General features: G+C 40.8%; 1 long non-coding RNA gene across 4 annotated transcripts; it reads right to left on the bottom strand.

The window, feature by feature from the left end:
* Positions 1-11,078: 11,078 nt before the first annotated feature.
* Positions 11,079-18,736, bottom strand: LOC135561927 (uncharacterized). 4 transcript variants are annotated; one of them, XR_010459810.1, is made up of 4 exons: positions 18,562-18,736; positions 13,068-17,012; positions 12,801-12,894; positions 11,079-12,014 (listed from the first exon to the last, which is right to left on the bottom strand). It is a non-coding gene; the product is annotated as an uncharacterized LOC135561927 (long non-coding RNA). The 4 variants fall into 4 exon arrangements; XR_010459811.1 differs by having other exon boundaries at positions 18,682-18,696; XR_010459809.1 differs by having other exon boundaries at positions 13,068-18,717.
* Between the last annotated feature and the right edge of the window lie 4,371 nt (positions 18,737-23,107).

Here is a 23,107-nt window from a genome sequence, read left to right as displayed (position 1 = left end):
GCCGCCTGGCAGCCTAGTCAACCTTGCATGTTCCGTTGAAGAGGTTTGAAGAGTAAAGTCTGAATCTTTAATATAAAACTAACTTCACCTCTGTCAAAACACTGTATGATTAAATCATTACATTTTGATTCACCAATAAAAACGAAAAGCTCATCTTTTAATAATAATATATTCATCATTGAATCATCTTTGATTATAGTATTGTCGGTGGCGAGCCGTCATTTAGGGCAGGTGGGGCGGAGCCACACCCGTTTTGAGCCCCACGTGTTTAACAACAATATATATATGTTGCCTGTTTTGCATGTTATTTTGGCATTAATATGAGTCACATATCAGTTTTCAAACAATGTAAAAACATTTTTTAAATCATTGAGTTAATAAAGCCACATACAGACATTGTCTCTTTTTTGCTTTCTTGAGTAAGGCAGCTCATAAATGCAGGTGTTTCAGCCCAGCTTAGTGCTTTCTGTGGTGGTGGGGCAGCCAGTGAGAAATACGGAGCGGAGGGGTTGGTAATGTTCTCTGGTTGCGCCGTGATTTGTTCAAAATCATAACTTCAAGCTTAAGAAAGCAATCACTAGCCTGCTATTCAGCATGACTCCTGCCGCAATCAAAACAACTGGAAACTCTGACTGGGACATCTTAGATTTCAGTGAGTTCAAGATAATTGGGAACTCAGAACTGGGACATCTTAGATTTCAGTGAGTTCAAGACAATTGGGAACTCAGAACTGGGACATCTTAGATTTCAGTGAGTTCAAGACAATTGGGAACTCAGAACTGGGACATCTTAGATTTCAGTGAGTTCAAGACAACTGGGAACTCTGACTGGGACATCTTAGACTTCAGTGAGTTCAAGACAACTGGGAACTCTGACTGGGACATCTTAGACTTCAGTGAGTTCAAGATCGTTGAATATGATATGTTGTGTAGTAATAAACCAGGGAGATGTGTATACTGTAGATAAGATAGTAATAAACCAGGTACTAAGTGTATGTTGTGTAGTAAGCTGTTAGGAGCCCATGTGCCTCACCCTAATAATTTTGTCCCTTTCCCCTCTCATAACAGCCTACTGCTCTGACTTGATGGTGCCATGTAGACTATAGCCTGTTTTAGAGAAATGTAAATCATCGAATATTGTAGAGCATTGTCTGCTTATATGCAGTTATGACTTGTAGAATACTGTAAGAATGGCCCATTTCAAAATTATGTCGCTGTACATTTCAAAAGTGCTGAACAAATGGTGATATTGACTCCTAGGTCTCTCATTGTCTTAATCTAAATTACAGATATCCTGTAGTCCACTCGTTGTCCCCTGTGCCATAGTTTGTACATAAAGTCAGTTCAGCTATGTTTTTGGGATTCATGGTGCGTTTGTTAAAGTTATAGTGCAATTAAGGTATTGTTTAGTGTTGTGTTGTGTAGTGGCTTTGCTGGCATTCATCTAAAACATTTTGGGGAGTTTTCCCACCATGATGTACATGCTGCAATCACCACTGGGTGGGTGAATTATAACACCACAACCCTGTTACCTATAGATAGACAGTCTAGAAATGTTTAAACTATTTACATGTGTTTGGTAAGCTTGCATTCCATTCCCCCTGTCACATGGGGATCTATGGTTGATTCTAGATGAAATAGTCAACTCTGTTACAGTCAACCCTGTCACTTTATTTGGCCCTTAATAGGCACTTGCTATAGTCTGTATTTGTTACTCTTGAGATGGGAAACATGTTTTATATTAAGTTGAACATGTGCTCTTTATGACAGAATGTTAGAATTAGGTGAAATAAAAGTTACACTCCCAAAAGGTACTCAATTGGTGGAATGACCCAATTGACTGAGAGAGCTAACGATGCGTCTACTGTTGCTCTCTCCTCAGACTCTTAGAGAAGCTATTTCAATCTGATATTTCTCCTATGGTCTAAAATAGATGTGTATAGAGGACTCCTCTCTAATATAACATGTCACACATTGTATCAAACTGATGGAATGTTAGGTGTCTCATTGAAAGTCTAACATCTACCATGACTACTGGATGTTTCAATTCTAATAAATAACAAAACAATCCACACCGTAACAACAATATTGCTTTTTTACTAAATGCTTTTATTAAAGAATAAAACTTTGCTAACAAAATGACATCATCAAACATCACTGGCCTGACTTGTGGAAATGATCAGAGTTGCATTCAACTTGAATAAAGATGAGAAACTCTGGTCTGTGGAGCCACTGGTCTGAGGGGAGGACTTCTGTTTAAACCATTTCCATTTTTGGGATATTTTCTAGGACTGTAGAGGTGGGGATCAGAGATGAATTCAACTTGGATAAAGATGAGAATCTGTTCTGGGGAGGAGTGTCACTGACCTTCGATGGTTTGTTGCCTGATAAAGAGGATACTTGCTGGCTTGAGGAGACTAAAATGTTTTGAGGAGGAAATGTGGCTCGATGACTTAAAGAGGAGGAGGAATTATTGGGCGACACTTTTAATTACCAACGTAACCTCAGTGGAACTGTGGCTTCATTGAGTTCCAGCTCTAGGCAGACAGCACATCAGGAAGGCTGTAAGACATCACAGAGACAGGTAAGTATCTATATATTTACATGTGTGTTGCATGTACACTAAACCCTCACATTTGGATAATGTCACTTTTTAAAGTGATGACATGTATATTAACAGTGTAAAACATGAATAGATGTTTAAACATTCTTTACCTCATCCTAATTTTCTTCCAGATGCTTGGCTTTTTCTTTGTCTTTGTCTTGAGATTGGCTCTGATGTTTCAGCCTCTTCTGGAGCTTCTAGCTGCTGGCTGTCTGGCCCCCCTGATGGTTCTCTGGCCCCTCCTGATGGTTCTCTGAACTCCCTCCTGGTTCTCTGCCCATGCCTGTTGCCTCCTTGGCCCCTCCTGCTGGCCATCTCCAGATGCAACAGGCTCTTGGCTTACTTGTTGACCTGTCGCCCACCCCGGCAATTCCTGACCTTGGTTGTAGTCGTGGCTGTGTTGGGTGGTTGGACACCGGGTGATGTACTGGGTGCTGAACTTCTGTATTTGCTCATCAGCCTCCAGATTAATCTGCTCCAGGTACTTTTCCTTCATCTTCTCCCTCTCCTCCTTCAGTTGTTGATGAGTGTGTTTTTTAAGCAGGGACCGCTCTCTCCACTGCTTATTGAAATCCTCCAACTTCTTCCTTCTCTCCTCAGCCTTCAGCAGCTCCTTCCTCTTCTCCCTCTCTCTCTGCCCGGGTCATGGTTAGCCTTATGGGTCCAGGGATGACTGGAAGGGGAGAAGAAGTAGAGTTCTCATTCAACTTAGTGGATCTGGTGTCAACTTAAATGTAATGGACACAGGGAATTAGGAATAGAAAACACAAATGGATCTCAATGATTCTTTACTCTTCTCATTTGAGCATGGCATGGAATTTGTAAATAAATGTAAATAATTCCCATCCTGAATTGACCTGACCCTAAGTTTAACACGAGTCCCAAATGGCACCTATTCTTTGAAAAGTGCCAGGCCGGCACTAGGCATATGTGATTGCTTAGGGCCCCATGGCAACTAGGGGCCCCTGACCCCCAAAAACCTTTTTGGTCAAATTACCCAGGGGCCTTGAACTACAGTGAGCCCCCATTAATTTTGTTAGTCAATTTCATTCAGATATTATCTTAACATGCCATAAGTCATGGCAAAATGTGTAAAATTGAAGGAAATAGATTTCAAAACAGCTAATTCTTCTCTCCACCCCATGGGAAAATGTGTAGATTTGCAGCAAACTTGCTTAAAAAATGCAATATGTTCTCTACGCCCCGTTGCAAAGTGTAGATTGTGAGGAAATGTAGTCAAAAACCTGAACAAAATGTTTTTCAGGGCCTCAAAAGGCTATGATGCACTACTTTAGACCAGGGTCATTGAGATCCAGTTGAGTTTTCCATTCTAAATTCCCTGTGTACATTACATTTAAGTTGATACCAGATCAGCTTGACCATTTTGGACAGTCGTTTTATATTGAAACAATGATGCAACATGATGACTGGTGTGGAACGTATGTGTGTAGAGGAGACTACAGAGGATGATGTCATAAGCAGAGGGAAAACAGGTCTTACCTATGTGGACGATCTTATCGCCCTCCTCAGCTTCTCTCTGACAGGTTCTCTCTATCTTTTTGAGGTTCCTCTTCTCCCACTTCTTGTTTACCCAGCCCACAGCTCTCCTTCGGATACTTTTATCAGGTGGGAGAATGTCCTCCTTGTCATCTTCCTTGTCCCTCCTCCTCTTCAGTGTCCTCTAAGTCACCCTCTTGTACTCAAGGATCTCCCTTCTTTCCTCTTCCGCCATCTCTTTTTTCTTTACCTCTAAAATCTTCTCTCTCTCTCTGATTAAAGCTAAATGGCCTTCAAAGACTCTCTTTCTCTGCTCCTCTCTCTCCTCCTCTCTCTGCCTCTCCTCCTCTCTTAGTCTCAACATTTCTTTCTGTCTAGCAATTTCAATCTCTTGTTTTCTATCCTGCTCCTCTTGTTGTCTTGCCCTCTCCTGTTTTCTTTCCATCTCCAGCCGTCTTTCCTCCTTCTCCCTCCTGATTTGTTGTCCTCTTTCTATGTGTTCTCGTTCCCCCTTCAACACTTCTAACCTCCTCTCTTTACGCCTATTGAAGACTTCCCGTGCTTTTGCTTTAACATTAACTACTACATGTTTCTTCATGCTTACTTCCTTTCCTCTCTCTTCTCTTTCCCTGTACTCTTCCTCTGCTTCCTTAATCACTTCCTGCTTTTCTTCCATCTCTCTCTCCTGTTCTATCTCCAGTTCATTCTGTCCCTCAATTTCCCCCAAAATATTTTTCTGCCCCTCCTTTCTTCTTCCTGCTTCCTCCCTTTCTCTCATAATCATATTTTCGTTCTCCATCTCTTTCTGTTCATCTCTTAATTCCATCTCTCTCTGATTCTCATTGTCTTTCTCCCTTTCTTTCTCCTTCTCCTTTTGTTTCTGTCTCTCCTCTTGTTGTTGTCGTCTGTGTATCTCTTCTATCTCTCTCTGTCTCTTGTTCTCCCTCTCTCTTCCCTCCTTCTCCATGTCAATTTGCTTCTGTTTCCATATATTTTCTTCTTCTTGATCTCTCTCAAACATGATCTTTCTCTCCTCTTGTTGTTGTCGTCTTTCTTTCTCTCCCATCTCTCTCTGTCTCTCTTTCTCTTCGATCGCTCTCTGTCTCTCTTCTTCTCGTTCTTCATCTTCCATCTCTATTTGCTTCTGTTTACATCTTTCTTCTTCAATCTCTCTTTCAATCTCTTTCTGTCTCTCTTTCTCCCTCTCTCTCTCTCTCTCTCTCTCTCTCTCTGTCTCTCTTTCTCTTCGATCGCTCTCTGTCTCCTTCTCGTTCTTCATCTTCCATCTCTATTTGCTTCTGTTTACATCTTTCTTCTTCAATCTCTCTTTCAATCTCTTTCTGTCTCTCTTCTTCTCCTCCGATATGTTTTTGTCTCTTTTCCATTATCTTTCTTTTGATCTCTCTGTCTCTCTTCTTCTCGTTCTTCCTCTTCCATCTCTTTTTGCTTCTGTTCAAATAGTTCTTCTTCATTCTCTCTTTCAATCTCTTTCTGTCTCTCTTTCTCCCTCTCTCGTTCTTCCTCTTCCATCTCTATTTGCTTCTGTTTACATCTTTCTTCTTCGTGCTCTCTTTCAATCTCTCTCTGTTTCTCTTCTTCTCTTTCAATAATTTTCTGTCTCTTCTCCATTCTCTCTCTTTCAATCTCTTTCTGTCTCTCTTTCTCCCTCTCTCGTTCTTCCTCTTCCATCTCAATTTGCTTCTGTTTACATCTTTCTTCTTCGTGCTCTCTTTCAATCTCTTTCTGTCTCTCTTCTTCTCTTTCGATATGTTTTTGTCTCTTTTCCATTATCTTTCTTTTGATCTCTCTCTGTCTCTCTTTCTCCCTCTCTCGTTCTTCCTCTTCCATCTCTATCTGCTTCTGTTTACATCTTTGTTCTTCAATCTCTCTCTGTTTCTCTTCTTCTCTTTCCATAATTTTCTGTCTCTTCTCCATTCTCTGTCTTCTGATCTGTCTCTCTTTCTTCCTCTTCCATCTCTATGTGCTTCTGTTTGCGTCTCTCCTCTTCTTCTTCTCTCTCCATCTCCTTCTTCTTCTCATCTTCTTCTTGTCTCTGTTTTGGTATTTTCTCCATTCTCTTTCTTTCTACCTCTTTCTGTTTGTTGTGCTCACCCTCCATCTTCTCCTCCATGTCCATTTGGTTCTGTTTCCATTTATATTAGTCTGTTTCCATATTTTCTAATTCTATCTGCTGTTCCTTGATTTTCTTGAAGACTTCCTCCAATTCAGACGTCTTTTTGTCATTGATGAGGTCTGTCTCCATCTCCATCTCTCTCTCCACTCTATTTTTCATCTCCTCTTCACTTCGTCTCCAATCATTTTCTCTCTCTCTGCCTCTATCAAATGTTCTCTCTGGTTCAGTCTCGTCTTTCAATCTAATCTCTTCTTTCATTCTCACAACCTCTCTGTCTAACACTAGTACATTTTGGTTAACCTGTTTCACTCTCTCATTCTGTCTTCTAAACACTTCTTTCGCTCTTTCAAATTTGATTTTGTATTGAATCTCTTTTGTTGTCATATCTTCTTTCAGTCTCTCAACCTCTCTCTCTAACTCTTTTACCTTTTCGTTAACCAGTTTGACTTTCTCATTCTCTGCAATACGCACGTCTCTTTCTCTTTCAAATATGATTTCCTTCTCAATCTCTTTCAATCTCTCAATCTCTCGTTCTAACACTTTTATCGTTTCTTCTGCCTGTTCCACTTTCTTCTTCATTTCTTGTCTTTCCAATTCTGCTTTTCTCTCCCTTTCCATCTCCCTTTCTCTCTCTCTTTCCCTCTCTCTTCCTGTCTCAATAGGTTTGTGGTTCCAGGCCAGTCTTGGACGCTGATCCTCCATGACTTTCTGCCATAGCCTCAATCTCTCAATCTCTTGCTTCATTTTAAAAGGTAAAATTAAGGTAAAAAATTACGAGACATTTTATGGAATCAATTGTGTCCAAAATGTGTACAAATACAAACACACAACCTTCTTGCCCATTCAGTTAGGGGTTTGAGAAATTCCTTTTACAATTTGTGTGATGTTACAAAACCTCAAGATGTTAACATCATTCATCTACTGTAGCTACCTACTATTATGGCTCCAAGGAGCAAAGGTACATTTCTAGCTATAAAAAAAACCCGATATGGCTGCTGTTTAAATGAACCGTAGAGTACTATTAAAAACAATCAAAAATCAAATTTTATTGGTCACATACACATGGTTAGCTGTTACAAGAGGATTCCTTTATTGTTTCAGAAATTATCTAAAAGATGATATTCATTTTTTAAAATTTAGTTTGAAGCCCGGATTCCTCGACTCTGTCATGGAGAAGATTTGAACTCCTGGTCAGGAATATGAGCAACACCGAAATAAATATGTCCCTAATGTTTGACAAAATGGCAATAGAAAAACATCTAGATTACAATCGTGAAAGAGACCCCACCGAATGCTTTAACCATCAAGGGCAACGTTGCCAATCAGGCAATGGTTGTTGTGGTTAGGAGAGTTCCATCGAAATGGAAACAGGTAATTATGTGACCGAGCTATCAGTGACTACATGACTACAGTTTATCTTTCCTAGAATTTTACTCACTAATAAGACACTTGATTGACTTACCCCTGCCTTGTTTACGTCTCCCACGCAGGCATTTGGCATATTTCCTGGCTAAATCGGCAAACACCAGCCCAAGAGACTACTGATATTTTGGCTGAGGCAATAAAGAGACTAAAAGGTATAAGATTGAATGTAAATAATAATGTCTAAATACAATAATCCAGTTTCATCACTACTATATTGTGGGGGAATTTACAGTAATTACTTTAAATGTGACAGGTCATCAATGTTGTGTGTGTGACCAGGCCCTGTAATACGAAGTCCATGAAATAACTTGGAACAAGTCTAACTGCCGAGGACCACACTGACGGGGCCCACTGCATCACAGTTGAAGACCACACTGAGGGGGCCCACTGCATCACAGTTGAAGACCACACTGAGGGGGCCCACTGCATCACAGTTGAAGACCACACTGAGGGGGCCCACTGCATCACAGTGGAAGACCACACTGACGGGGCCCACTGCATCACAGTTGAAGACCACACTGAGGGGGCCCACTGCATCACAGTTGAAGAACACACTGACGGGGCCCACTGCGTCACAGTTGAAGAACACACTGACGGGGCCCACTGCGTCACAGTTGAAGACCACACTGACGGGGCCCACTGCCTCACAGTTGAAGACCACACTGACGGGGCCCACTGCGTCACAGTTGAAGACCACACTGACGGGGCCCACTGCGTCACAGTTGAAGAACACACTGACGGGGCCCACTGCGTCACAGTTGAAGAACACACTGACGGGGCCCACTGCGTCACAGTTGAAGAACACACTGACGGGGCCCACTGCGTCACAGTTGAAGACCACACTGACGGGGCCCACTGCGTCACAGTTGAAGACCACACTGACGGGGCCCACTGCGTCACAGTTGAAAAACACACAGACGGGGCCCACTGAGTCACAGTTGAAGAACACACAATCCCCTTCATCTTTGTTGTTCCTCACCAGGTCAAATTAGTGTGGAATAACTCTTCAACGGTAATGGGATGAATTAAGATTCAAAGATGTTATAATTACAATTAAAATGGATAAAATAAAAAATAAAAAAATACAATAAAAATGGACTAATGTCATTCCTTTTAATTCACCAAGTCAGAGAGGAAATCCTTTGGAACCATCTGGTGTTGTTGTACAAGATGGGAAAAAAGGCAGCCAATCAGGATGGTTCTGGTGTTGTTGTACAAGATGGGAAAAAAGGCAGCCAATCAGGATGGTTCTGGTGTTGTTGTACAAGATGGGAAAAAAGGCAGCCAATCAGGATGGTTCTGGTGTTGTTGTACAAGATGGAAAAAAAGGCAGCCAATCAGGATGGTTCTGGTGTTGTTGTACAAGATGGAAAAAAAGGCAGCCAATCAGGATGGTTCTGGTGTTGTTGTACAAGATGGAAAAAAAAGGCAGCCAATCAGGATGGTTCCAAAGCTGACGGACAAACACATTCATTTGTCACTCTTCCACAAACATGGGAGTGAAGCTGGCAACACAGGTGTTCATTAGACACTGTCTCTGTCGGGTAAAGAAGCACATTAACATAAATATGAGCAAATATTGACAATAAATGTACAAATTCATACACTTTATACGTTCACTACACTAACTTGTTATTGCTTGAAAATACTGTACTACCACATAACTATACAAATATTAATACATGAAAAGATTGAACATCATGTAGTAAAAATTATGTATTACTAATGAATGCTTTAGTCAAGGGATGCAAACTATGATGCCGCTAGGCTAACTGCCTGAGGACAAACTATGATGCCGCTAGGCTAACTGCCTGAGGACAAACTATGATGCAGCTAGGCTAACTGCCTGAGGACAAACTATGATGCAGCTAGGCTAACTGCCTAAGGAGGGCAAACTATGATGCAGCTAGGCTAACTGCCTAAGGAGGGCAAACTATGATGCAGCTAGAAAAACTGCCTAAGGAGGGCAAACTATGATGCAGCTAGGCTAACTGCCTAAGGAGGGCAAACTATGATGCAGCTAGGCTAACTGCCTAAGGAGGACAAACTCTGATGCAGCTAGGCTAACTGCCTAAGGAGGGCAAACTATGATGCAGCTAGGCTAACTGCCTAAGGAGGACAAACTCTGATGCAGCTAGGCTAACTGCCTAAGGAGGACAAACTATGATGCAGCTAGGCTAACTGCCTAAGGAGGGCAAACTATGATGCAGCTAGGCTAACTGCCTAAGGAGGACAAACTCTGATGCAGCTAGGCTAACTGTCTAAGGAGGGCAAACTATGATGCAGCTAGAAAAACTGCCTAAGGAGGGCAAACTATGATGTAGCTAGGCTAACTGCCTAAGGAGGACAAACTACGATGCAGCCATGCGCAATGCCAAACGTCGGCTGGAGTGGTGTAAAGCTCACCGCCTTTGGAGCAGTGGAAACACGTTCTCTGGAGTGATGCATCACGCTTCACCATCTGGCAGTCCGACAGACAAATCGGGGTTTGGAGGATGCCAGGAGAATGCTACCTGCCCAAATGCATAGTGCCAACTGTAAAGTTTGGTGGAGGAGGGATAATGGTCTGGGGCTGTTATGTGTATCCTAGTTTCGTTCCGTTTGCTTACATTTAAGAAATGTCTCAACCCCATAGAAAATCTTTGCAGGGAGTTGAAAGTCTGTGTTGCCCAGCAACAGCTCCAAAACATCACTGCTCTAGAGGAGATCTGCATGGAGGAATGGGCCAAAATACCAGCAACAGTGTGTGAAAACCTTGTGAAGACTTACAGAAAAAGTTTGACGTCTGTCATTGCCAACAAAGGGTATATAACAAAGTATTGAGATAAACTTTTGTTATTGACCAAATATTTATTTTCCACCATAATTTGCAAATAAATTCTTTAAAAATCCTACAATGTGATTTTCTGGATTTTTTTTCTCATTTTGTCTGTCATAGTTGAAGTGTTCCTATGATGAACATTACAGGCCTCTCTCATCTTTTTAAGTGGGAGAACTTGCACAATTGGTGGCTGACTAAATACTTTTTTGCCCCACTGTATATATATATATAATAGATATATCTAAGGTAAGCTTGACATGGTGTAATTGACTCAACACAAACACACAACACTTCAGATGTCTTATTGAGTCATTAAAATCAGTTGTTATTTCAATTCAGGAAGTAAACCAAATTCCAATTCCGCATTTTCCCAACTGAAAAGCATTGAAGAACATTTGAATTTCAGTGTATTTCCTGAATTGACACCAATCCTGGTTGGTAAACAGAAAAAAATGTCAACATAAAGAAGGTACAGTGCCTCGCGAAAGTATTCGGCCCCCTTGAACTTTGCGACCTTTTGCCACATTTCAGGCTTCAAAGATAAAGATATAAAACTGTATTTTTTGTGAAGAATCAACAACAAGTGGGACACAATCATGAAGTGGAACGACATTTATTGGATATTTCAAACTTTTTTAACAAATCAAAAACTGAAAAATTGGGCGTGCAAAATTATTCAATTTTTTTATTTTTATTTGCCAGACTAGAATGAACATAAAACTCAAACGATCGTGGTGTAACAAAGCAAAGTGACAAAACATACCCACTGATAGGCTAGATGAAATGTTGAAAGAGCCAATCACATAGGGTTTCCACTCTTAAGATGCACAAAAAAAACCCTCCACCACAAAAATGCCAAACAGTGTAAATGCAGATTTTATTAGATTTTTTAATGACCATTGTATTTCCAAAACGTGATGTAGGAAATTTAATGAAGGGAATGTAATACATTATTTAATACAATCAGGGATTATTTTACCGCCTTGGACACTTTACATTACCTCTCCAAAGCCTATATTGGCCAGGGTGTCGACATCTACATTCATCTCAGTGGACTGGTTACGACCTGAACTCTCCTTATAACCATCATCTAAATCAGGATTACAATGCTGCATCCCTCCTAACAGATCACTCTATTTCCTGTGACCTCACAACCAGTCTCAGTAGTCAGTCCACTGGTGAGGAGGGAGTCTGTTGAACATTGTGTTCCTGTTGAGTTCAAAGACCACCAGTCTCAGTAGTCAGTCCACTGGTGAGGAGAGAGTCTGTTGAACATTGTATTCCTCTTGAGTTCAAAGATGACCAGTCTCAGTAGTCAGTCCACTGGTGAGGAGAGTCTGATGAACATTGTGTTCCTGTTCTGGTAAAAGTTCGGGTCAGTCCGTCCGTGGAATGGAGTTGAAAAACAACCAGTCTGACAGGAAATCAACGAAGGCTGAAGGTGTAACAGTGGTGTCCAACATCCTCAGGGCAGGTCCACATGTTGAGGATGGAGTCAGACTTCATGTCCCTCTAGTATGGCAAATAGAGGATCTGTGAATAAAATGAAGAGAGAAACGATGCAATCAACTTTCCATAGGTGGTTAAATATTATATATATATTTATTTTTTACCTTTATTCAACTAGGCAAGACAGTTAAGAACAAATTCTTATTTTCATTGACGGCCTACCGGGGAACAATGGGTTAACTGCCTTGTTCAGGGGTGTTTAGTTCCAGTGTTAATCAGTGTTTAGTGCCAGTGTTAATCACAGTGTTTAGTTCCAGTGTTAATCAGTGTTTAGTTCCAGTGTTAATCACAGTGTTTAGTTCCAGTGTTAATCACAGTGTTTAGTGCCAGTCTTAATCACAGTGTTAATCATAGTGTTTAGTTCCAGTGTTAATCACAGTGTTAATCAGTGTTTAGTTCCAGTGTTAATCACAGTGTTTAGTTCCAGTGTTAATCACAGTGTTTAGTGCCAGTGTTAATCACAGTGGTTTGTTCCAGTGTTAATCACAGTGGTTTGTTCCAGTGTTAATCAGTGTTAATCACAGTGTTTAGTGCCAGTGTTAATCATAGTGTTTAGTTCCAGTGTTAATCACAGTGTTTAGTTCCATTGTTAATCACAGTGATGTCCACTCCACATACAGTATAATAATTGGATAACATTGACATCCCCATTAAGCTATTCTTCTAAGCCACAATGTTTGACCAATCACATCAGATCTTTTTCAAAGCTGATCTGATAAGTCAAGAGACCAATTACCAAAGAAAACAAATTCAGACAAATTGTCCAAAAAATTCTGATTCTTAAAAATAATATTTAGGGATTTAACACACCTTTAGGGATTTGGGGTTTTCACTTGTGTAGAGTTGAAAGTGTTTAGTCCAACATGAGGGGCTGATAGGACCACGCTGCTTTAGGGATACTCTGCTGGAAACACAAACACATGTATGAAGATATCAGACCAAGCAATTACAGCTAATTCACATTGCTTTAAGTGTTGACCTGAATGCTATTGGCACCAGTCAGATTCTATGAAATCTTAAAATGTTATCATAATTTAACCCCCGCCCCCCCTCATAAAAAACAAATTACTTGCATACCTTTTCATCCAGAGGCTCACGTGTCACAACTAGCTACGGATTCTGATTCACACGCGGTGTCTGGAGAAGGGGAGACTTGTGCCCTGAGACGAGTTGACTGAGTGAGAGGGTCACTCACAAAACAGAGGACGAAAACAGAAAAACTATTCCGATCGAACTGCAGTTCCTCACAATAAAATGACAGCTCTAAGAATGTCAGTGGAAGTATCCTTAAAAAAATAAAAAATACGTAAAAAGAATCTTAGTTTACGGTAGAATAACTCCCTGTTCAAAAAAGGAACATATTGGTAACAGTAAGGCAGGTCTGGATACAGTCTCTAAATCTTTCCACAAAAAAAGGAAAAAAAAACAAAATAGCCCACTGATAAAAATAATAATAATATGATCCATCATAGTAGGTTATTTCACTAATGCTACTACTACATACTCTTAGAAAATAAAACATCTTTGTCTTTTTATTTCTAACAAAAAAAAGGATCAGAGGTTCTTCTATAGAGGCTTGTATTTGTAGTGGAGTTCGTTTCGTCAATGAATACGTCGTAAAATAGTTAAGAAAACAAAAAAAGTCTAGCAATAATCCTGCTGTATTCAGTCTCTACAGCAAGACCAGACATCAAAGGTTAAACAGGAAGGAAGGCCAAGGGAATCTGCACAAATCCACGATTCAAAGACTAAACCCTTAATACAAATACATTGTCTCCCTATTTTCACTTAATCCTAAAAAGACTAGTGCTCCTCCTTCTTGTGTACCAATTTCTGAAATGGTCCAAGAAACGCTCGCGTAGCCCTCCATTAAACATTTAGCTACAGTATATCCCTGATGAATACACCTCTCCGTTAGGCTCGTTGACTGTGTTCTAGGGTGACTAATAGAGTGGAAGTCTACGGACTTCAGGGAGACCTAAAACTAACATTCGGAACCTTTCGCATTCCAAGTGTGATCCAAAGATCAATGTAGCATACAGTCATTTGAAAACACACGTTTTTAAACTGTGAAACTATTGTGATAAAGGCAGCCCAATATATGAAGGTAGAGTTAAGTCATAGCGTGCCTTTGCTTTACCTATATGAAAGTATGTGTGTATTAAGCAGGTAGACCTACTTCAGGACAGAAAGAAAATACTTTAAAACACAATGTCCTCCCTTCAGCTGAGACAGAAAACAACCAGCACAAATAGTCAGAGTGATGCTGAGTAGCTGGAGCTGGTTGCCAATCTGGTCATTGATTTGTCATTGTAATGTGTGTATCAGTCAGTTTCTGTTTTTCCACAGTTAGGCTCCATCCTGTCCAGACTGAAGCTCCATCCTGTCCAGACTGAAGCTCCATCCTGTCCAGACTAAATCTCCATCCTGTCCAGACTAAAACTCCATCCTGTCCAGACTGAAACTCCATCCTGTCCAGACTGAAGCTCCATCCTTTCCAGACTAAAACTCCATCCTGTCCAGACTAAAACTCCATCCTGTCCAGACTGAAGCTCCATCCTCTCCAGAATAAAACTCCATCCTGTCCAGACTAAAACTACATCCTGTCCAGACTAAAACTCCATCCTGTCCAGACTGAAACTCCATCCTGTCCAGACTAAAACTCCATCCTGTCCAGAATAAAACTCCATCCTGTCCAGACTAAAACTACATCCTGTCCAGACTAAAACTCCATCCTGTCCAGACTAAAACTCCATCCTGTCCAGACTGATTCTGGGTGTTTCTCTCTACCACACAAGTGATCAACAGCCCTTCTTCCTTTTGGCAAAACTCTTGTTGTCTCTGCTTTCTGCAGTGATTTTTTGTAATTAGTCCAGAGCCATTCCCAGGTACGAGTCGTCTTCTTGAACTGAGGGAATTTGACTTTTGCAGATTTTCAATAGCCCCCTGATCTGTATCCAGCAAGGATTTAGCATTTCTTCTCAGAACCAGTCTCGACTACAAAGCATTTTGAAAGTTCGGTAAGAATCCACCTCGTGTTGCACTTCATCACATATAACAATATCAATCTTTTTCTCATTTTTTTTTCAGGCAAATGAGAAACTGGCGTTTCACAGCGAGCAGATCAGACTTTTCTTTCCATCTCCCCCCCCCCCTGAGATCTCAGTCAGGAAGTAAAGGAAGTGCTTTTCTTTCCCCTGGCAGATCCATCTCATCTCAATGAGGTTCTACTTGTCTGACAACTTTCTTTTCCTTCTTGGCTATAAACATGTATTTATCCTCATTAAATCCCTTTTTTCCCCTGGTTACTTCTGTCAAGTCTATGGTATTTTGTCTCGAGTGATTCTGCATTGGACCGTCTGGTTATATCTGTGAAGTTGGCTCGGTTTTACTTCCGAAAGGACCACTTTCTGCAGCTGGTAGTGGTGACTGTGGAAGGCTGAATACATTTCCAGTCAGAATATTACTGGGTGTTGATTCATGCCATGATCCATCTTTGATCAAATGCTCTTCAGATGTTCTGACGGTATCTTGGTCTTTGCAGAAATAAACCAGTTTGACCTCAGAGTGAAGATCTGACTCCTCCTCCTCCTTTATGCAGATGTCAGCAGGTCCATTATCCCGGTCAAGCATCGCTGCTTCATCAGTGGAGACTGTTTCAGCTGTCTCCACAGAGATAGTGTCTTTACCATGATGAGGATAAACCAGCCTTGCGTTTTGTTCCATATTTTTTTCAGGAAAATAATCTGAAAGCACATTTGTTTTTGCTTGGCTTTTAAACACACTCGGTATTATGAACACCTCTTTTGAGATTTCTCTTTTTCTCATGAGCTCAGATTTGTGTTTCTGAACCATTCGTTTCACTTTACAGCAAATATGCTGTGGAAATAGATTACGTCTCTGATTTTGCAAACTAAAATCAAAATTGTATTTTAGAATATCAATGAGAATGCGCCCACTTTTTTTTTTTTTATGATGGGATTTCATCCCTGCATATTTATGCACCTCAAATATTACACCGTTTGTCAGTAAATTAAATTCCAGTTTCTGTTTAGATGGTTTGGATGTGACATCAAGGTCCAGACCTATTTCCTCACAGAGTGGGTAGCACGCTTTGGCTTTCACCATATTTTTGGTGTGAGACGTCACATTTGATTGGTCCAAGTTGCTAACGACAATTTGCTTTGTTTCGTCAGTACAAAGTGCAAGGTCAGTCTCATCAGAGATTCTCTCTATTTTGACAAGACGAGGTTCTATTGGTACTACTTCAGAGAAATGGCCTCCCTCGGTCTCCTTGGTTACTAACATGTCCATGTCTTTCTTCTTCCTCATTAAATTCAATCTCCTCCTTTTTGATACTTCTTTCATTTGGTATTTCGGCTCAAGTGATGCTGTAGTGACCTTCTGGTTAGTGGACATCTCCGCAGGGTTCTTTCGTTTGCGTGACTTCTTTAAAAAAGCTTCATTTTCAAGTCCCAATCTCCATGTACGTTTTTTATCTGTCTTGCGCCGTAAAACTGCTCTTAACCTTCTCATAATATCTTCGGCCAGCTCAGTTTTCCCACTTTTTAAATCCAAATCAAAATTATGCTCGAGAAACTCACACACAACCTGCTTCTGATTTCCACAGACTTGTGAGGCAAAGTCAGCCAATTCAAACATTACATCTCTGGTCAATAGATGCAAGTCAAGTTTCTTATTTTTCCCATATTTTGATTTCACAACAAGGTCAAGTCCTTTTCCCTTACAGATCGGGTAGAGTACCCTCAATGCTTCTTCTACAGTGGGCATCATGAAGGATTGATCCATTGTTATATCTGTCTGAGTTGGGAAGGTTTCCGTCTGGACATGTTGAGGACAGAAGATGCCCATATAAGGCTCATACCTTGTGCAGGTATCATTACGTCCATTTTCAGGGCCAAGGATTGCCGTCTCATCAGCACACCGTGTCACATCTGTCTCAGTGGAGAAGCTCTCAGTCTTCACATGCAGAGGAGAGATCAGGCCCACAACAGGCTCCTCCTTTATGCAAACATCAAAAGGTGTAGGATTTGACAAGCTGTTTTGCAAATAGAACTGTTCCCGTTTAAAGGAGTATTCCAAAACTCTAACTGTCTTTGGATCAGGAAGGTCAAAGACTTCTGTTAACCACTCAGGTGTTCTCTTAGAATACATCTTCATCATTTCTTTTAATTTATTTTCTACCCTGTATGAAAAGTAATATTGTTGTTCATGTTGTACACCAAGAACAAAGTTGTAATCTAGAATATCAAAGATAACATGAGGGCGAGATCTATTAATGATTCTAGCATATTCTGACACCTCAAGCATTACACCAACTGTCAGTAAATGCAAATTCAGTTTCTGTTTCGCTCCAGATCCAACATTGAAATCTACACCGATCTCCTTGCACTTGACGTATGGATCTTTCCAATATCTCCCAAACTTTCTTAGGTTGGGTCTTGAGTAACTGCCACGACACTGACGTATCCATTTATCCTCTAACGTTTTCCGGCATTGTAGTCTTTGACTTAAATTGGCATTGTAGTCTTCCTCTTCATCAGAGGGAAAGTTCAATGGCTCACAATATTCTGGAAGAATAGGCCTAGTAGATACAGCTAAATGACAGTCGTTTTCTGGAGCAGGTGAGGTTAGCACAGAATGAATGGCAGTACTAGGGCTTGGGATATTAACATTGTCAGAGGGCAATTTATTATTGGTCTGTGTTTGGCTAGAAACCTGTGAAGTTGGGTTGATTTGAGCTTCAAAATAACCACTGAAAGTGGATGCATGTCCTGTCAGAATATCACTGGACGGTGCTAAATGCCATGACTGCTCTTTGATTGAATTCCCTTCAGATGTGCTGATGGTATCTTGATCTTTACAGAAATAAACCACTTTGACAGCCCTGTTCTCCCCATCACTTGCTCCGGTCATTTCAGGAAAAAGACGTAAAATCTGCCCGTGGCTTGTTGTTTGGGGACTGATGGGAGGTACATGTGAATGCTCTTTCAGTAAACCCACATGGTAACCTGTTTCTGTGTTTTCTGACAATGTTGAATTTGGGTAATCTATCCAGGCATTAATCGAATCAGACCAAATTACTGTATGGGATATCTCCCTCTCATCTTCCTCTAGTTTAACGTCAACATCCATTTTGCACTAATGTCTCTACAAAGACAAAGTAATCAAAAACACCCCGATGACATTCCTCTCCACATGAACTAGACAGATAATGTAATTTCCACTATATAAATTACCTAGCCAAATGCCTACATCGTATTTGGAGATGTAGCTATCTAACCATGAGAAACACTCTTCGCGCCACTTCGATACAGTTACGACCGGAAGTTACTTTTTCGTAGCAGATTAGTACAAAGTATTACGCAACGGGTAATGAGAAACAACGTAGCAGGTTCGGACAATTTGGTTAAGGTTATAAAAAATAATTAGGGATGGCAAAACTGCCCTCCTAACCTGCTATTAAAATAATTTCGGGTCGTAGCTCTTATCAAAATGGCGAGTAAAAGAACTAGGTTAGTTGTCCGTAACCTGCTAACTAACGCTTTACCTTTACAGGTGATGGGTAACTGCAAATCCCTTGGCCTTCATTCTATTTAGATAAATGTTGAAAAATATTTCCAAAAACGTCGTATACTTGCTAGTACACTGAAAACGTAGCAGTACGCACCGGAGTGGAATTTTTTACGGAAGCGTTTTGAAGTCGACGTCTGAGGGTTGTGTCTCCAGGAAGTACAGGCGGAAGTGATGTCATATTCCTTATTCTTTCGCCATGCAATTTGGTCTTGGCTACTATACCTTATGTCATGCCTTATTGGAATGGATTTATTGATAATATCTGTTGGAAAAAAGTTTGGATGTTGCCACAAACATACCTACTTGTTAACAAAATTAAGGAAGTTTCCTTTAAAATTATTCATAAATATTATCCTGCCAACCACTATATGAAGAAGTTTAAGGAAAACATCAACTCAAATTGTTCCTTTTGTAACGACCACCCAGAAACAGTTGTGCATCTTTTTTGGCATTGTATGCATGTAAGAAAACTGTGGCAAGACATCAGTAGGTTTATAATTGAACACATTTATGAAGATTTTACACTATTGTGGAGAGATGTACTGTTTGGATTCTTTACATACAATAGAAATAAGCGGAATCATTTTTATGTAATTAATTTCATTATTCTTTTGGCCAAATTTCATATACACAAATGTAAATTTACAAACAGAAAACCACATTTTCGTACCCTACAAAAAGAAATTGAACTGTATTTTAAGACGGTTAAATGCTCTACTAACAAAAAAGCTGTTAGAATTGTAAGTATATGCATGTCCCTTAAGGTCCTTGTGTAATTGTAATGTGATATTGTACCCCCTAGCTCGATTGTCCATTGTTTGTAATCTATGTATGCTTGTGTTCCCTCATGTGCTTTATGTATTGATTTGTTGTTAATAAAAAAATTAAAAATAAAAATAAAAAAATAAACAATTTGGTCTTGGCTAGAAAGGAGTACAGCTATGGACAGAAGTTGATATTTATTTTTCTTTTATCAAACAAATCGAAGTACTTGTTTCTCTCCAAATGGGTATAGAATACAAACTTTTAGTTTCAAGTAAGGGCTTTTTACACTATTAGAATGCACGTTCACGTCATTGTGTGTGCTGGTACAGGCTGCTGCACCTACAATGGAGTGAATTATAATATGAACAAGCAGCGTTGACATTGACATTTTAGTCATTTTGCAGACACACTTATCCAGAGCGATTTACAGGAACAATTAGGGTTAAGTGCTGTAGTATCTGGGATCTACATCTGTTTATATTAGTTACTGTGCTGTTACTAAGCAGTAATGCATTACGGCAGTGTTACGTTACTACACCTAATAGGAAATGCACATGCGCACTGGAATGCCGCGAACTGTGGAGCACGAGTTTTTTTTGACTAAACGAAAACTAACTGTACTCCCGTCTCCCTCCTGGTCATTTCTCCACAACACAAATATTACAGTGGCGACGAGGTGATTAAACTACATAAACGGACATTGCTTGAAGGGAAGAATGTTGCGTGAGTAATGAAACTCCCCAAAAAAAAATGTAATTCGTCAGTTATTTTTTATTTTCTTTCGCCAGTAGAGTAGGCTAACCACTGCTAGCACTGCTAGTACAGTATTCAGGAGCTGCCAAGTAAGCAAGACTATTGGAGTCCATAATAGCGACACTGCCCTCTGGTGGTTAAATAAAAGAAACTGTCATTGAACCCATTGAAATTAGGCGATCTCAGTGGAGAAATATTGTCAAGGGGAAGAAAGAAAAAAAAGGAAGAAGGGACGTAACACGGTGTGTACATTAATACAAATGAGTGCAGTGAATGAAGTAATTGCAGAAACTTTTGAAGTGAAGAAGTAGATGAATATTCAGAAAATTAAGGAATATAAGGAAACTGAACAATTAACTGTGAAAATGGCAACCATTGGTCGAGTACCAGAGTTTGAGGCTACAAAAGAGGATTTTGATTCCTATTTGGAGCGTTTTGAGCGTTGGCTGGCTGCAAATGAAATCAAAGATGGAAAGAAAGCAGACGTATTTCTCAGTGTTTTGGGTCCAACTGAGTATGGATTGCTGAAAGGTCTCATTGAACCAATGAAAGCAGTGGAGTTGAACTAAATCAAATCAAATTTTATTTGTCAAATACACATGGTTAGCAGATGTTAATGCGAGTGTAGCGAAATGCTTGTGCTTCTAGTTCCGACAATGCAGTGATAACCAACAAGTAATCTAACTAACAATTCCAAAACTACTGTCTTATACACAGTGTAAGGGGATAAGGAATATGTACATAAGGATATATGAATGAGTGATGGTACAGAGCAGCATACAGTAGATGGTATCGAGTACAGTATATACATATGAGATGAGTATGTAGACAAAGTAAACAAAGTGGCATAGTTAAAGTGGCTAGTGACATAAGAATGCAGTCGATGATCTAGAGTACAGTATATACATATGCATATGAGATGAATAATGTAGGGTAAGTAACATTATATAAGGTAGCATTGTTTAAAGTGGCTAGTGATATATTTACATCATTTCCCATTATTAAAGTGGCTGGAGTTGGGTCAGTGTCAATGACAGTGTGTTGGCAGCAGCCACTCAATGTTAGTGGTGGCTGTTTAACAGTCTGATGGCCTTGAGATAGAAGCTGTTTTTCAGTCTCTCGGTCCCAGCTTTGATGCACCTGTACTGACCTCGCCTTCTGGATGATAGCGGGGTGAACAGGCAGTGGTTCGGGTGGTTGATGTCCTTGATGATCTTTATGGCCTTCCTGTAACATCGGGTGGTGTAGGTGTCCTGGAGGGCAGGTAGTTTGCCCCCGGTGATGCGTTGTGCAGACCTCACTACCCTCTGGAGAGCCTTACGGTTGAGGGCGGAGCAGTTGCCGTACCAGGCGGTGATACAGCCCGCCAGGATGCTCTCGATTGTGCATCTGTAGAAGTTTGTGAGTGCTTTTGGTGACAAGCCGAATTTCTTCAGCCTCCTGAGGTTGAAGAGGCGCTGCTGCGCCTTCTTCACGACGCTGTCAGTGTGAGTGGACCTTGAAATACCTTGAAACTCTTTCAAGGTATTTCAAGCCTAAGCCAATTCTCATTGCAGAACGTTTCAGATTTTACCAACGTCACCAGAGTCAAGGGGAAACCGTGGCTGACTACATCCTTGCTTTGAAAAGGCTGGCAAGTACATGTGAGTTTGCACGATTTCTTGATGATGCTCTCCGAGACAAGTTTGTATGTGATCTCACAGGTGAAGCATATCACAGAAGGCTCCTGTCAGAGAAGGACCTGACCTTTAAGAAAGCCTGTGATATAGCACTTGGACTCGAGCTTGCCCACATGGATACTATTGAGCTATCGGGACATGCAGAACGTCAGAAAGGTGTTCACAAGGTCAGTGATGCACGTGGTGAAAAAAGCTCAACAAAGTCACACTTTTTTCAGTCCCGTCCTCAAGGTTACACAAGAACAAAGCAGCCCACATCTCAAAGGTCTAAGCCAAGTTGCTACAGATGTGGGGGAGATAATCATCAGCACAGTGAATGTCGATTCCAAAAGGAAAAGTGCCACAATTGTGGAAAGGTTGGACATTTACAGAGAGTGTGTAAAGCCTCGCAACGCACAGCAAGAGCGCACAAAGTGTCAGACGCAGCACAAGAAGAGGAAGGTACAACTGAAACAGTAGTGGAACTGTTCACAGTGTACACAGCTCAACAACTAAAAGATGGAATCTATCTCAACATGGAGTTAGCGGGAAAACCAGTAAAAATGCAGCTGGACACCGGAGCGTCTGTATCCCTGGTTCCAGAGAGACTCTACAAAGAAAAACTGAAAGAGTGCCCTCTTCAGCCCGCGCCCATCCGCCTTTCTTCATACACTGGTGACACTATTCCTGTGTTAGGGCAGATCCAGGTACCAGTCCGGTATGAGGGGAAGGAGTGGACGCTACCGCTTGTCATTGTTAAAGGAGAAAAATCAGCCTTGCTAGGCAGAAACTGGCTACAAAAGATCAAGTTGAACTGGGGAGAAATCTTCAGTCTGAGAAATGACAAACCAGTGAGTCAGGCTACACTCACTAACATGCTGGAGAAGCACAAATAACTTTTTAAAGATGGCTACGGTGAAATACAAGACTTCACAGCAAAAGTCAGAGTGCAAGAAGGAACCAAGCCTATCTTTCACAAACCACGTCCAGTTCCCTATGCTCTTAAGGTAGCAGTAGAGAAGGAACTGGACCGCCTACAGAAGAATAACATAATAACGAAAGTAGCGAGGAGCGACTGGGCCGCTCCGATTGTTGTAGTCCCAAAGAAAGACAAGACCGTCAGAATGTGCGGTGACTACAAGGTCACAGTAAATCGCTGCATACTACCAGAGGAATATCCACTACCAAACGCTGAAGATCTGTTTGCCACTCTAGCTGATGGGAAGGTTTTCAGTAAGCTGGACCTGGCATTCGCTTATCAGCAACTGAAGCTGGATCCGGAGTCAGAACAGTGTCTGACCATCAATACACACAAGGGGCTATTCAGATTCAATCGCTTGGCCT

Source organism: Oncorhynchus nerka, linkage group LG18, assembly GCF_034236695.1.
Source record: "Oncorhynchus nerka isolate Pitt River linkage group LG18, Oner_Uvic_2.0, whole genome shotgun sequence".
In the NCBI taxonomy this organism is placed as follows: Eukaryota; Metazoa; Chordata; class Actinopteri; order Salmoniformes; family Salmonidae; genus Oncorhynchus; species Oncorhynchus nerka.
The sequence above is the reverse complement of the archived record's forward strand: the minus strand, read 5'-3'. Positions and strand labels throughout refer to the sequence as shown.